The following is a 12,785-nucleotide window of genomic DNA, read 5'->3' on the forward strand; positions in this document are numbered from 1 at the left end:
CCCCCCTCTGCAAGTGTGGCCGGAGGAGATCCACCACTCACCCTCCGTAGCGTCCGGACTGTGGTGCGTAGGGAGATTCGGGACTCTGTCCTCGAGCCCCTACGCCAGCTCGAGGCATGGGTGGCGCAACTAACGGGCATGCCCGTTGCCCCGCCTACACAGCCCCCAGCACAGCCCAGTCCTGGGCAGTGAAGGAACAGTGGCAATGTACAGCTTTGTACCTACCATAAATGTAGATGTCCGATAGGAATGCATCTGCAGTCCTTACAAATGGGTTGCCCTGTCGTCAGGCAGCCCTTCGGTCGGCCGGATTCCAAAGTCTGGGTCTGGCTTCGGCTGGTGTCGCACTTCACCCGACGTCATAGCTGCAGTTTTTCGGGTATAAAGGCATCAGCCAACGCCATTTTCCTCAGTGTTTCTTGCCCCAGATGCCAGGTGCCCTCTTGGATGGCTAAATTTGGATTAATGACAATGTTTCCAAATAGTAGAGAGCAAACGAACTAGAAGAACCAAATAAACTGTTAAAAAAACAAAAAACAGGCAACCTTATGCCCGGGAAGCAAGCTTAAACCAAAAGTAAGCCAAAAACCAAAATAAATCCTTTAACGCACAAGTTTAATTTCACAAAAACAAGCGTTTTCGCCGTGACTCCTGTCACAGCTTCATCAGAAGGAAACATTAAGACAGCTAAAAAACACCTATTTAAATAAAATCTCTGTTGGAAAATGCTTTGGCTAAACACGTAGATATCAACCCAGGTCACAACTTTAGTTTTATGGGTATTGACCAGGTTGTTCCAACGATCCGTGGTGGCCCACTCTCAGTGATTCTTGAAAATGTTGAATTGTTATGGCAGTTAAATTTGGATGCATTTAGGCCGCCTGGCCTTAATGAAAACTGCAATATATCAACTGTTTTAAAATTAAAGAGTTATTACAGGTGACTGTTTACGCTCTTGGTTGTGTATACATATTCAAGGTGTGCATATATATTCATGTATTTTTTTATTGCTTTTTTTATTGCTTAATATAGAGGTTTTTTATGTTTATTTGTAAATATATACTTTTTTCTATTATGTATTGAAGCAAGGAGAAGATTCCTTGGTTTTACATTTTACTTGTAAAAATGAGTTGCTACAGGAAATGTAATTATTTGTTCACTTCCTGTTTTTATCATTTAAATAGGTGTTTTTTAGCTGTCTTAATGTTTCCTTCTGATGAAGCTGTGACAGGAGTCACGGCGAAAACGCTTGTTTTTGTGAAATTAAACTTGTGTGTTAAAGGATTTATTTTGGTTTTTGGCTTACTTTTGGTTTAAGCTTGCTTCCCGGACATAAGGTTGCCTGTTTTTTGTTTTTTTAAATAGTAGAGAGCAAATACATAAAATAAGCATGTATGTACATATATACAAACAAATACACCATAATAGATCCCCCCCCAAGCTAGCTGAAGGATGGCAAGTACCCTAGGAGTACCACAGAGGGGAAGGTGGGTGGGTAATCCTGACTGCAGATGCATTCCTATCGGACATCTACATTTATGGTAGGTACAAAACTGTACTATGTCCTTCAAGGATGCATCTGCAGTCCTTACAAATGGGTAGAATACCATAGCTAAACTAGGGGAGGAGGAAAAAAGGAAAGATTATGGTGTAGTTAGGAACCCTTGCAAAACAGCAGTGGCAAAACCTGCTCGGGATCTAGAGTATAAAGGTAAATTGTAATGCTTGGCAAATGTATGCACGGAGGTCCAAGTAGCAGCCTCTATAATGTCCTTGGTAGCCACTCCTCGTAAGAAAGCTGTGGTAGTGGCTGTAGCCCTTGTGGAGTGAGGCCTGATGTTCTCTGGAGTTTTTTTTCCATGGTAGGAGTAACACAATCTAATGCAATTTCCTATCCATTTGGAGATTGTCTGTTTTGAAATTGGTTTTCCTTCCTTTCCTGTTGCATATGCTACCAGAAGCTGGTCAGTTTTTCTATTGGACTTGGTCCTGTCCAGGTAGTAGCGTAATTGTCTATGTACATCCAAGGTATGCAACAGTCTTTCTCCCCCGTTCTGAGGGTTGGGGAAGAATGTAGGTAGGTGGATAGCCTGATTTAAAGACACTCTGGATACCACCTTAGGCATAAATGTAGGATTTGTTCTCATGGACACACTATCTTGATGGAAGATCAGGAAGGGTTGCACTGCCATTAATGCCTGTAGTTCAGAGACCCTTCTTGCTGAGGTGATTGCCAGCAGGAAAGCAGTCTTCCAGGATAAGTATTGTAATTCTGCTGTTGCTGCTGGTTCGAAAGGGGGAAGTGTCAATTTTTCTAGCACAAAGTTCAAGTCCCATGCTGGCAATGGTGGTTTCCTGGGAGGTTTTACATTTTTAATTCCTCTCAGAAACTGTCTGAGCAGAGGATGCGAGAAGACAGGAGGAACCAAACTGTATTCTGCTGAAATGGCTGATGCATGTATCCTGATGGAAGAATAGGACAGGCCTGTATGGAAGAGCTCTGCCAAGTACTCAAGGATGTTGGCTATGTTTGCCAGTGCCACATCTTCTCCCTTTGCAGTACTCCAAATGAGATACCTTTTCCATTTTGCTGCATAATTCTTTCTTGTTGAAGGTCTACGAGCCTCAAGGATTATGTCTTTAACCCTTTGGGATAAATTTGGGTTAACTGTTCTTATGTAATGTTCCAGGCAGTTAGCTGCAGAGTTTTCAGGTTTGGATGCAGAATGTTGTAGTTGTTCTGTGTTAACAGCAATGGGATCAGAGGTAGTGCCCATATTTGTTCCCGAGACATGCTCCTCAGCAATGGGTACCAATGTTGCCTTGGCCAGTCTGGAGCTATCAGAATGATCCTTGGACGTTCCTCTTTGATCTTCAAAAGCACCTTGTGCATCAAAGGAAGTGGTGGGAATGCGTATGCTGTCAGGTTCTTCCAACTGAAAGATAGGGAGTCCACCTTCCAAGCAAGTGGGTGGTACGTCCTTGTGCAGAATCTCTTTAGCTGGTGATTGAGTGGGGATGCAAATAAGTCTATTTGTGGTAATCCCCATTCTCTTGTGATGGCTTTGAAGATGTCTGGATGCAGCATCCATTCGTGGGCATCCGTTGTAGTTCTGCTTAGTATGTCTGCTAGAATGTTTTCTTTTCCGGTACAAAATTGCTTGTAACTGAATGTTGTAGCTCAGAGCCACATCCCATAGGTCCAGTGCCAGCCGGCATAGAGGGTATGAATGTGTGCCTCCCTGTTTGTTGATGTACCACATAACTGTGGTGTTGTCTGTCCTTATCATCAACTGACCTTCTTGGAGAAATGGTCTGAATGACTGGATTGCCAATTTTACTGCCAGCATTTCCTTTAGATTTATGTGCAGGCGCAGCTGGTCTTGAGTCCATAAGCCTTGTATGCACTTGTCCAGCATGTGTGCACCCCAACCGAGGTCTGATGCATCTGTCGTGATGGTTTGGCTTGGTTGACTGTTGCAGAAGGGCAATCCTGTGTTTGATTGACAGGTCTGAGCCCACCATAGGAACTCTTGCTTCAGGCATGGGATTATTGGAATTTTGGTTTCTAGGCTGTGCTTGTGTTGAGACCACAAATTTTTTAGGTACCACTGTAGCTTTCTCATATGCAGCCTGGCATGAGGGACCAGAATTATGCAGGATGCCATGAAGCCTAGGGCTTGCAGTATTTTCCTTGCAGTTAGATGGTTTTGCTTTGTTAATGCCAAGAAGTAGAGGGGTAGTTGCTCTTTCTTTTCTGCAGTTAGGAATGCCATTTGTTTTGATGTGTCCAGCTCTGCACCCAGAAAGGTTATTCTTTGGGATGGAATCAACCTTGACTTTTTTATATTGACTGTATATCCCAGGGCTTGCAGCAGGTAAATGACTCTTTGTAAGTCTTCTGTTAGCTTGCTTTTGTTGTCCGCTTGTATCAGGCAGTCGTCCAGGTAGGGGTAAATTTGGATTCCCTGAAGTCTGCAATGTGCAATCACTGATGCCAGTCATTTTGTGAACACTCTGGGCGCAGTAGATAAGCCAAAGGGCAATGCTGAGAATTGATAATGCTCTGATCCTGCAAGAAATCTGAGGTATCTTCTGCAATTTGGTCGTATGGGGACGTGCAGGTATGCCTCCTTGAGATCTAGAGTTACCAGCCAAGACTCCTTGCCCAGCATGGGAAGGAGCTGCTGTAGGGTCAGCATTTTGAATTTTGGAACTATGAGGAATGTGTTTAAAGCGGACAGGTCCAGAATAGGCCGCCATTTGCTCTCTTTTCTTGGCACCAGGAAGAGTCTGGAGTAAAATCCCTTTCCTTGTTCCATAGATGGTACTTTTTCCACAGCTCTCATTCTTAATAATTTTGATATTTGCTTTAGAGCTTCTGCCCTTTGAGTAGATGGTAGGTTTGGCATTCCTCTCTTTGCTGGTAGAGTATGGAAATGGAACCTGTAACCTTGGTCTATAGTTTGCAAAATCCATTTTTCCCTTGTGATGCAATGCCAGTTCTTAGAAAATAATGTCAGCTTTCCGCCTAAGGGTGCTTCCAGTTGTTCCCTGGTAGGCGGTGCCACAGCCAAGTCACTGTGATTGTGTTGTTGCAGTGGTGGTGGCTGCGTCTGTGCCTCGCTGGTTGTTACCTTGCCACTGGCGTCCCCTGTAGGCACCCCTGGATTGGTTTCTGCCTCTTGAACGCCTATTCCTGCTTCTCTGTGTCTTAGAGGAGTCCGGAAAGGACCAATTCTTGGAGGGCCAGTCCTGCTAAACCTTGGAGGTTGAACCTGTAAGAAATCTTTCACTGTTTGTACAGATTTCGCCTTCTCTTCCATCTTTTTTAGTACCTGCTGTGCAGGGGAACCAAATAAACTGACTTTGTCCATGGGAGCATCTAAAAGCTTTGATTTGACATGGTCAGGTAATGCCTGTTCTTTCAACCATGCATGTCTCCTGATAACTGTGCCAGTCATGGCTGATCTAAAGGAAGCCTCCAGTGCATCATAGCCACATTTTAAAGAATGGTTACTAACCTGCTGTATGTTATGTACCATTTCCTGAACATATTTCTTATCTAAAGATTCTTCAGAGGACAGTTTTTTAGTTAACTGGTCTAGCATAAACTCTTGATATTGAATCATATGAAATTGGCAGTTCAAAGCCCTAGCTGACAAAGTAGCAGAGGTGTAAACTTTTTTACCCCAACGCTCTAAGGACCTGGACTCCCTTTCAGAGGGGAGGGTTTTTTTAGTAGATGCAGTTGCTACTGCTTTAGGGCCCTGGGAGATAGTCTCTGGATCTGCAAAAGGAGCCTTATATAAATGGTGATGAGTGTCCGGGACCCTGTAGAACCTATCGGGCTTAGCAGAGGCCGGAGGTAATGAATCAGGAGCAGTGCAAGCATCATTAAATGCATCATCTACAACAGAAAGAACTGGAGGTATAGCTAAAGGCCTATGTTGTGGCAAATGTAGAAAGGTTCTAAGCCTTTTTCTGGAGTCTGAGAAATCTTGGCCCTGCCACTGAAATTGTTCCCTCATAGCATGCAAGGTTTCCCCAAAGGAAAATTCCTCAGGTGGAGAGGCTGAAGGAATGGACTCTTCAGCATCAGAGTCTTCGTAAGGAGAATAAGGAGCCTCAAGAGGGTCTGTATGTTCTGAGTCATCAGAGGAATCATCTGTGGATACTGGCTCTGGGGGCTCTGCTCTAGGCCTCTTCTCTGGAGGTGGATGAAAGGTCCTGTCTGGATGAGGCTGGGAGCCACAAATTAAAGAAATGAGATCCTCAGCCAAAGAAAGCATATGGGAACTGGTGCTGGGCCTGTGAGAGGGGGGCTTAACAGGCACCGTTTTTGAAGCTTTAGCTGCTTTAGCCCTGGCAAAGGCCTTAATAGACATGGCCGCAGGAGGCCTAGCAGCTCCACGTGCAGGGGTTGAAATATACAAGGGAATAGTGTCTGATAATTCCTGAGAAACCGCAACTGCAGATTTGGATTTCAGAAGCCGATTCCACCAGGTTAGAAGAGGCCTCGGTAGAAGGCATGTTTTCGGCTGGGGAAAGAACCGCTTGCTCGGTTTCAGCCGAAACCGAGACACTCGTGGTTGGCTTAACCGCGGTTTCGGCCGAAACCGCGGACCGTGAGTGTCGGTCCTTTTCCCTGCGTTTTTTGGTTATTTGTGAAGTCGGAGGATCCGATGGCATGATATAAGCAAAATCAGAGCCGAAAAACTGTTCTGCAAACTCCGACCGGCGTCTAAGCTTCCGTCGGTTAAAAGAAGCACAGGCTAGACAAGCTGCTACGTCGTGGTCTGGGCCTAAACAAGGCAAGCAGTAAGAGTGGAAATCTTTATGAGGTATTTGTTTCCCACAAGTTAAACAGTTATTCACTTTTTCTGACATCGGCTGAGGCAAGAAAGAGTCCCCAACGGGGTACTTAGCTTTTTAGAAGTCTTCGAAGTAGTATTCGGCAGTAGTAATCTCTGGTTCTGACCGACCGGCACTTGCGAACAGCTTCTGCTTCGGGCGCCATGCGGCAAGAAAGACTGAGGAAAATGGCGTCGGCTGATGTCTTTATACCCGAAAAACTGCAGCTATGACGTCGGGTGAAGCGCGACACCAGCCGAAGCCATACCCAGACTTTGGAATCCAGCCGACCGAAGGGCTGCCTGACGACAGGACAACCCATTTGTAAGGACTGCAGATGCATCCTTGAAGGACATCTGCCTATGGGTGGGGATATCAGTTCCACTGTTGCCATCTGTGGGCTCATGGGCTCTGGATATCCAAACCTCCGTCCCCGTCAATTGTGTAACCCCCCCACATGTGTCATACACCGCCCCTGTATGCGTCTTGTTGGTCTTGTCTGTTAACCTACCCAACCTACTTCCCCAGCTGTACCGACTACCTTCACCTGACATACCACTCTCACCTGAAAAAAAAAAAAGGGCACTCTGTACCCACAAAAAAATTATGCCCCATACATAGCTGCCCATTCCCCACACATGTCTACTGGACATGGAACCTATCAATTCCAATTGGCTGTACAACAAGTATTATTGTTGTCCTGACACGTCTCTCAGGGGTGGAAGGTTTCAAATGTCACACCAAATTACATACATATGCACAGCTGTTGCTGCTGAAGAAATGGGCAGCTATGGGCCTTACCTACATCCCTCCTGCACATCCCAAGCTTGTTTCCCTACTGTCTTACCCTCTTTGTGACCCCTTTTCACCACTTTCCTGTCTCCCCATTTTCTTTTCTTTCAAGGAAAATAGCGCGGGTGTGCGCAAGAGTAAGCACGTTTAAGTGGTTGTAATCAGGTGTGCGCTTGTGTGCGTGGAGCTAACCGCCAGTGCGCATGCGTGAGCTCCGCGCAAACCACCGCTAACCCGGTTACAACTGCTTAAAAGTGCCTTAGGCACTTTGATTGACAGGTCCTGTACTCAGTTCAAAAGAAAAATAAAATCCCACTGTGAGTCCCGAACCCAGGACCTTGGCAACTATAGTCTGCATGACTTACCACTAAGCCATGACTCTTATATAAAAACATTGTGCTAAAGTAAATATATCATGTAACAGTAGGAATGAATGTAAAGGGAATATAGATGTGTAGTACACAAAGCATGACATTTAGAATCACAAACAAAACTGGTGGATTTCCATAATAGTAGTGTGTGAACAGAAACAGCCATGCTAGTTGGAAGCTAGTAGGTAATAATGTCACCATAGCACCTTGCAAGACACACACATACTCACAGCAGGATAAGCACTGCCCATACCCCACAACCTCTTACAGGAACACATCCGGACCAAGTAATAAAATATGTGGAGCAAAGGCCCAAAACCAGGGACATACAAATAAAGTTACAACAAACGCAGACAGTTCAGAAAGTAACAGGGTCTACACCTTGTCGGATGTTTGGAAGGGTATGCAGTCTGGAACTTGAATGTTTGTCACCATATTCTGACTTGAGCCCAGACTGACTTGCCAGATAAAGGTGTGCATGAGATATTGACCAAATTATGAGGCAGAAATGTGGACAGCCTGCAAATATCTGTACACATGACGGGTCCAACACCACCATATTTGAATAGTTAAGAACCTAGACATAGCAACAGTGAATGTCTTACAGGGATGGCCACAGACCCCATGTGAAATGTACAAACAGTAGGCAGAAAGGTGTAACACATGCAATGGTAACTATGGAGTCCGGAAAGTATTCGCCACTGCATGGCAGAAAAAGTGTAGTAATACATATGCTCATGCTAACCCACAGTCACAACTGCAGCATACCAGACATTTTAATGGGTGTACCCCACTGATATGTACCATTCCATGAGGCACATAACTGATGAACCTGAAAGTCTCTGGGGCCTGCTCAGCAGCATACTCAAATACCCTAACAGATGTCAAGGCCCACACCATGGCCAGACCACACTGCATGCTGTAACACCCTAGCAGATATAGCAAGCATTCCAAGGTGTGAATGTACATGGAAAATAGGAAAGCTACAGCAGCACACTACAGTCAAGACACCTAGCAGGCATACAAGTAGTGACTGTAAAGGGCAACTATTGAAGCCTTAGCAACAGAGTGCAAGCAAAAGTGAAAGGAAAGCACAAACACACACACACATTAACAATAGTAGCAGTTGTAGTTGTCAGTGTACATACACAGTTAGTACAGGAAACTGGAGAAATGAATGGAGGAATGTTAATCTACAACACACCTGGAAATATGAGAGAGATACCAACCTTTACACTCACAGAACATTGTCCACAGCATAACAGCATGGTCCCTGCCCTTAACATCTGAAAGGGCTACGCCTATCTCACACACCTTTTTATAGCACTGTTCTGAAATCACAGTGAGAACTGCAATCAGTACACAACTGGCTGCATGCAATTAGCAAATGCTGGCTAACAATTGGTGCAGAGGCCATCACATGGGCATATGCAGATACCTACAAAAGTATGCTGTACTCCATGTCCACGCTTGCAATACTTTCATTGCACCCTGAGAAGGACGTGAGAGACAGACAGAGACAGAGAGAGAGAGAGAGAGACAGAGAAAACTGCAATTAAGCAGACAGAAACAAATTGTTCAGCAACAGCTACCTGAAAGCTGACAACTGGGAAGTGGAGCAGCAGGACAGAGAACCAGACAGCAGCAAAAGCAGCTGTGACAAACACAGGTAATGTAAAGTAATACTATAAAGTTGTACATACTGTGAACCCTCCATATGTGTCACTGGTCTGTATCCATATGTATATGAAGATGTGTAAAGGGCAGGAGACATACAGCAACTATCAGTGAAGGCTGTACATACATTTGTATGTGAGAGCATCTATGTGCACATATCAATGTTGTTTGATTGTAGGTTGTAGTGCCATGTACAAATTAGGTTACACAGCTATGTATGTTTAGCAGTATGTTAGTGTGTGTATACAGTATGGTAGACAAATATGTTGATATACCTGTCTAACATATGGATATGTATGTATGTCAACATATGTATGTGTGTATATATATATATATATATATATATATATATATATATATATATATATATATATATATATATATATATATATATATATATATATATATATATATATATATATATATGATATGCATATATGTATACATACATAGAGAGAGAGATGTAGGAATACATAGACAGATGTCGATAGAATATTGTACCAACATATCTATGTAATGCACACATGCAGATATAGATATATGTAGATACATATACATAGACAGACTGATCTGACTACCTACAGGTATGATTGTATATGATGACCTGCAACACAGCCTGTCCCACCCCCTCTGTCACTCCCACCCCCTCTGTGCCCCCTCCACATCTATAGCAATATATGTACATCAATATATATATATGTGTATATGTATACGGACATATATATATATATATATATATATATATATACGTAAAGATATATCTATATACATATATATATATATATATATATATAGAGAGAGAGAGAGAGATGTATATAAAGTCTGAGTGAGGCACATGTGTACAGATGTATTGCAACAGGTGCCTGGTGACAAAGGCATGGAGTGAACACCAGTGTCAAATCCGGAGTATCATACCACATTCCAGATCACCTACACCAGTAACCACCAGATATGTGATTGGCCGCCCACCACTGCATGTGTCAGGGGTGAGCAGGGTCAGAAATGTGTACAATAGTGGCCCCAATGATAGTCACAGTGGCACACTATCCCTGGAATACCTGCACATGGTATGTGTCCGCAGACATGGTGAGTCAGGTATGGACATGTAGGTCAGTGTACCCCCCACACCACATAATGGATGCCATGGTATGGACCTCACATGACAGCAACAGATATGGAGAAGGACACAGTGACATGTACAACACTGTGACAACGCACTCAAACACATATTACCAATGCACAGTGACTGACAACACCACAGAGTACACATATGCTACCCACATAGAGGTTACCACTCCCAGATTTACATATGGAGGTCACACCCATGACAGATGTCCAACAACCATAGTAACACCTCCCACCATCCACAACCTAAATGTCTGCTGTGTGTCGTCTGTGCCACTGCAATAGTGTGCACATGTGGAGATAACAGTTCCTACTCACAGATAAGACACACCCTGCAATAAACCACACAGTGTTAAGAAGCGAGACTCCCCATGAGTACATGTCACACATACCCCTGCTGAATGTTAGTCAGATAGGTAATATGACATATGAGTCACCCTGTGTAACTGTGTGACGGCAGCAGGTACCATCACACCACATGTGTCACAATGGTCAGGGTAGCAGAACAGTACGCTGCTGTAGACACAGGGGCAATAGCATATTGTATAGTATTGTATTGTAATGTAATGTATTGTGTTGTATTGTATTTGTATGGTGAGGTGCCTCCTTCATGGAGTGGAACCACTGCTGCTGTGCGCCAGTGTACAGGTACATATCCTGTAGTCAGGCTAGTGTTACATAGCACTTCTATATGTGTGTTTAGCTCCTGTCAGAGGTTATGTAGCATGTAACTGGGGATACCATCAGGTCCCATCCATGTTGTGTATTCTGCTGTCCTGCGGGTGTCTCTCACCTGGACATCTGTGATGACGGGGAGGTTACAGTCAGCTGGGATAACTATGCCTTATTACAGGGGAGAGGGCGGGGTGACACCTGCACTGAACCTGTCCACCACAATGTTGTCGAAATCTGTGGTGTCAGTGAAATATGTGTTGTGTACTACCTATGGGCATAGAGGATGGCTCCTGACCAGGTTGCTAACATAACTGAAGAAGGCCTCCTGGTCATCTGTAGTGTCACTCTTGATTTCCCTCTCAACGTTGCCCATGTAGTCAGTATGATGGGAAATAGATCCTTACCAGTGCTGCTCAGACATGCCCTCCCTTCAGTGAATGATGCTCTGTCTTGCAGTAGCTTCCATCTTCTGTAATACAATCTGTCTATGGCTGGGGTCCACCAGACAGGATGCTGTCCCTTTGTGGAGAGTGTCTTGGTCATATATGGGATTGCATGATCCATGCATTCTTGGAGATGTCTGTAGAAAGCAATTGTGTAGGGGTCAGCATTGTGGGTTGTATCTGCCACTGGCCCAGTGGGCTGTAAGGATACCATATCACTGTTACAAAGTGTAAAGTTTGTATCTGTAATGTTATGCACTATAGTCATCTGTGCTGGTGGTGGAGGTGGGATATGTATATCCAGGGCAATCAGTGTGTGGTCAGCCCACAGTAGTTGCCGATGTAGGCCATACAGTACCTAGATACAAACCCCCAGAGTGAGGAGGTGCTTCTGACCTGAATCGGTGTTCTGACTGCTGGTGTTTGGTAGTATGTCGTATGGAGTCTGCCAGGTACTGTTGCACAGTTGCTGGCCGAGCACTGATACCTGGCCATCTACATGTGTATTCACCAATAGACAGACAGATGCTACATATGTGAGATATGTTGTATCATAACAGTCGAGTGGCATGTGTAGTATGTGTGCCAAAGTCTGCTGACATATATTGCTGATACCAGGTTATTTTCTTTCTCAGGTACATGGCCCACCGGAACCCCACCTACTCCACAGCTGAGGATGAGGAGATACACCAGAGCCTGGTGCGGGACTATGCAATACTCTTTTCCCGCACCAGCCAGAATCAGCAGGAGAGGGCTGCACTGTGGCAAGACCTTGTCCGTCGGGTAAATGATATAGGCATGCATAATAGGACATATGAGCAGGTACAACATCACTGCAGTGATTTAATCAGACATGTCCGTCAGCGTGCGTCAGATATCCACAGGCAACAGGTCGCCACAGGTGGTGGGGTGGCTACACATCCCCACTCACCAGACTGGAGGGACTACTCCTGAGTGTAGTGGCTCCAGTCCACCAGCAACAACAACAGCAGCAGACATGCATCATGATGGAGGCTGGAGCCACACAGCAGCAAGACAGTGAACGTGCAGGTAATATGTCATATGTATAGTTGACTGTTGTGTACACTGGTAGTTAATGCATGTGTGAGGTGTGTCCTTGGTTTGTAGCTGTCACCATAGTATTTAATGTGCAAGTGTGATATCCTCAATATTAGCTGCTGACCTGTGAAAGGCGACTGTTGTACTCCTGACCTGTATCATACTCAGTAACAATGGCACAGTTGTGCCCACTGACATTAGTTTCTTCATGTCTGCAGGACCCTCTGGTATAACTGCAATGCAGCCTATCCATGCTGGTGAGTGTGTATTAACAATTCCTGTAATAGTG

At 44.6% G+C, this 12,785-nt stretch overlaps 1 protein-coding gene across 2 annotated transcripts in view; it reads right to left on the reverse strand.

Moving 5' to 3' along the window:
• The window catches only part of CTNNBL1 (catenin beta like 1), a 2,650,525-nt gene that overhangs the window by 1,639,741 nt on the left and 997,999 nt on the right, over positions 1 to 12,785 (reverse strand). The gene's annotated exons all lie outside the window — the stretch shown is intronic.

This window comes from Protopterus annectens, chromosome 12.part0 (assembly GCF_019279795.1).
Source record: "Protopterus annectens isolate FY-2018-M chromosome 12.part0, PAN1.0, whole genome shotgun sequence".
Taxonomy (NCBI): Eukaryota; Metazoa; Chordata; order Ceratodontiformes; family Protopteridae; genus Protopterus; species Protopterus annectens.